General features: G+C 40.8%; 1 long non-coding RNA gene across 1 annotated transcript; it reads right to left on the bottom strand.

Moving 5' to 3' along the window:
• Positions 1–703: 703 nt before the first annotated feature.
• On the bottom strand, positions 704–2,015 carry LOC136954725 (uncharacterized). Its single transcript, XR_010878125.1, has 4 exons — positions 1,886–2,015; positions 1,520–1,665; positions 1,251–1,370; positions 704–1,005 (listed from the first exon to the last, which is right to left on the bottom strand). It is a non-coding gene; the product is annotated as an uncharacterized lncRNA (long non-coding RNA).
• Positions 2,016–4,279: the final 2,264 nt, after the last annotated feature.

Raw genomic sequence — 4,279 nt, 5'->3', positions numbered from 1 at the left:
AAAGGCTTGTGTTTGTGGAATATCTCTAGTGCTTTTAACAGAATGTAACCACATCTGTTGGGAATACAACTACTAAACATGTGTAAATCCTTGATTCATACTGCAGATAATCTAATTCCTAACACACACACAGGGTTCTGTCTACTCCCCGGTCAAAATACTGCAATATACGTATTCTGTGATTAATTTCATTATATGCTCTATTATACATAAATATCAAAGTTAGCTGAGGAAATATAAGTTCAACTCTAATCTGTTATACTTTATTTGTGTGATGTGGGATGGATGGGGCTGCGGAGGATCCACCGCTTCCTTCTCATCTGCTGCTGGTGGTGAACATCTATGGTGGATGGATGGGCTGCATGAGGAGGCTTCCTTTGGTGTGGATGGGCATGCTAGGATGAACTGTTTTGTATTGGACATGACTCAAAACATTGAACACATGTCGGTGGATCAGATCATCTTTCATATACCTGTAAATACTGCACATGCCTGTGTGCATGCTACATTTTGTATGTGTCTGACACCACAACGTTCTGGAAAAGTGAAGTTATATTCTATTTGCAATGGCTTTGGCAGTCACTCAACCACAAATGTGTAATGTTAGAGAGGCAAGACACAAGGACGACTCTCAGGGCAGATTCAAGATATACATTGTTTACTAACTGTTAAAAATAAACAAACAATGACAATCACCCCTCCATATCACTCCATCAACCTATCTTGTTATGAAACAAGCTACATTCACTTCTTCTCGTTATAATTTAATGTTGAGCCGTAACCTACATTCACTACTGCAGGAAAATATTGATTATCTGTTCCGGTCCATGGTTATCCAATTCAATAGGTGGCAATCACAGAAATCTAGCTTCTACCAGATCCTGTTCTAAGCCTGGACGGACTGTCTGGCCTCAGCATTTAGTAATGCTGCACTTGTTGCTGAAAGCGTGGAGAAACACAAGGCAGCTGTAACCATCAATGCCACCATGGATGACTATCCTCCACCTGAAATCACAAAAAACATAACATTGGACTTTGTCACTTTAAGCATGAATATTTCAAGGTGCTACTACTGTATCAATAACCAAAGTAGCAGCAACATCATAAAACTATTCTTATCCACATATCCATGTCAGTTCTTGCTCTAGTTGATAAACAAGTGAGCTACCTGATAGCGTTTGAGATGTTACAACCTACAGTTTCAATAACCAATATATACCAAGAAAATTTGTGAGTGAGCGAGCATCTACCTTTAGTCTGTAGTTTCCATCGATGTGTCATAAAGAATTCAGAGCAGCAACACTGTACCTTCTGTGCAGCCTCTGCGACATTGATGGGAAGGCAGCTGCCCTCAGGTTAATGCAAAGTGCCTGACAAGACAGAAATATTGACAATGCCCAGATGAGACAATGTATCACTAGAGAACTTGATTATTGACAATCCATTCATGCCAAAATTGTGGAAACCATGCATTTAAAAGCTTTGCGTTTCATAGCATTCAACCCCAAGCACAACTGACCTTAGATGTGGTTTGAGTGTAGAATGGAACATGTGGAGAATATCTGCCATCTATCATCAGACCCCTCAGTTGCTCTCCGGTGATGTGATAATGAGGAGCACCTCTAGCTCCACTCCAAGTCAATGGAGCCTGGTAACCGGAACTGGCTGCAACAATAATACAATGCTGTGCTTACAACATTTAAGAGACTGTAACTTGCACACGCTCCAGGCATGCACTGTTAAATACCACTGCAATTTAACAACAAATACTGAACAAGGGCAGTAAAAAATACTGAACAAGGGAAAATGCAATGGGCAGCAAGTGAAAACAACTCAAAAGACTATCTGAGCTGTGAGCACCCACCCCCACTGAAATGGTTCCCACCTGGTTGTGCATGCCGACCATGGGTGCGACTTTCCTGCCTGAGCTCGGACACTTCAGCTATCAGGCCGTCTGCTGAAGCAACATTTAAGAGCGTACCCCTTTGCCCACTCTAGGCTTCGCTGCATTGTTTCCAGCCTGAAAGAAGACAATGGTGTTAAAGTAGACAAGGCTAGAGTTTTTGTTGTTGTATCTAAACCAGTAATAATTTAGCGACCATATGTATCTCATAAGAACGTGAACAAATAGTCGAATACATCGCCTAGGTTGAAGGTTGAGCTTGCTTGCCTTCAGCAGTAGTTTTGCCTCAAAATACCAGCTAGCTAGACTAATCGACTTTAGGTAACAACAAAAAATGAATCTCAAGAATGTGCAGCACTGGAGCCTACTGTAACTGATTCCTGAGGATAGCATATGGTTGGGGGTTGAGGCTAACTCGTTTAGCTAGCTACATAACTAGGGGACAGATAGTTGGATATGGACTGTCCAGCCTTAACATGGCAGCTTTCACGGATAAAAACGAAACACAAATAGCTAGTCTTTATCCAACAGTCTAGACTAGTCAGTGACTGGCTAGCTAGCAATGCAGAAGTATCACAGTAGCAATCCATTGCTAAAAAACAAACAAACAAAAGCTATCCGCACAACCAATGACCAAGTTAAACCCCTGTTAGCCTAGCTAGCCGGTGAAGATTACGATTCATGTCACAAATAATGATTTCGAAAAAACTGTACCATGTCAACGTGGACTGAAGGTCGTCTTGTCCAGTGTTATCCGATAACAAAAGCCGAGTGCAGTCATTAAGAGTCTGCTTACAGTGTCGTAGAAAGTTTTTTCTTGCCATCTTCCTTCAAACTTCTGACTATGCTGGACTAAACTTGTTTCGAAATCTTCCGCTTCTACAGTGGGGAGGAGCTGGTACTTGAAAATGCAGGGAAGAATCCAATCACACTAGTCCAGCTAACTGCAGGAGGAGCTAGAAATTGTGGGCAGTGATTTGCATGTGGCGTTTATTTAACGCCTGCAATTGCACGTGTAAATATACAGGCGTTTATTTAACGCCTACAATTGCACGTGTAAATATAAAGGCGTTTATTTAACGCCTGCAATTGCACGTGTAAATATACAGCCGTTTATTTAACGCCTGAAAGCGTTAACTAACTCGTACATTCATGTGTAACTTTCGCCTGCACATTTACGGCTGCAGCCGCTTATGAAACAGCTGCAGGCGCTTCCTAAACGGGTGTCCGATCAAAAATACGCATTTAAATTACGAGTACATTTGACCCTGTCGGCGTTCCATAGTCATCAGGGTTTGTACATAGTTGCGCTAGAATTCGTGACAACTCATAATGTATGGCTTTTATCAAATGGCTTTTTCCTGTACCTGCTCCACCAGTGACAAAAAGGTGTATCGGTTGTGGTTTTTGTCCCCATACTGTTTCTAAACTCCACTGACGTAGTTTGTAAAATATGCGCGCTTGCTCATCATTTAAAGATCTCATTATGTCCCATGCTGCTTCTTTAGTCATAAATGTTTTTCTAACTTCTATGTTACCCGTCGTAGGCACAGTTTCTGTCAAGTCTGGAATATTTTCAGAAATGGGCTGTAAATCATTTTCATCATGAATTATTTCCTGTGATTGTAAACACTGAAGCCGTTCCATTTCAGATTGCGGACAAATATATGCCCATGCATCATCCAAATCACCCTGTTGTTCCATGACAAGTTGAGCATCATCTAGTTTGTCAGAATTTTGTTCATACAAAGACCTATTATTCTCAATAATTTCTTTAACTGTGTCTATGTTATCACTGAAATCACGTACAATTCCAACATTGTAAAACTCTTTGAATGATAAAAAAGGATGTGGTTTAAATTGACAGTCTTCATAGTGGGGCAAAAACAATTGGAGCTGGCAATGATGGTATTTTTCTGGATCTTTTGTGGGTGACAGTCTTGCATATCTAATAACAGCTGGTTCTGTGCGCAACCTTTTTTTAATGTAACCATATTTGTCCTGAAGTTGAATGACAGATTCTCTTGGATTAGCTGGGACTTCACTTAGACTCAAGACTCGATATTCTGAGCAAAACGTGGCAAGGCACATATTTTGGAACGGTGGTGATTGTGGTCTATGTTTAGACCTCTCTATTACACTTGTCATCCATATAGTGTTTTGTTCATTGTTGTCATTTCGTTTTCTGTCTTGCAATACACTCAAAGGTAAACTCATGCGCATAGGGTGTTCTCCTGTTGGTATGAAAGTTACTTTGCGTGAGCATTCCTTTAAATGCATTCCAGTCAGTCTATATACTGCTTCTTGTGCAGAAACTTCTCTATTATGAAGGTAAACACTGCCAAGTGATTTGAATGCAGCTTTGGCATCCAGATT

The sequence above is a fragment of the Osmerus mordax genome, chromosome 12, assembly GCF_038355195.1.
Source record: "Osmerus mordax isolate fOsmMor3 chromosome 12, fOsmMor3.pri, whole genome shotgun sequence".
Lineage (NCBI taxonomy): Eukaryota > Metazoa > Chordata > Actinopteri > Osmeriformes > Osmeridae > Osmerus > Osmerus mordax.
The sequence above is the reverse complement of the archived record's forward strand: the minus strand, read 5'-3'. Positions and strand labels throughout refer to the sequence as shown.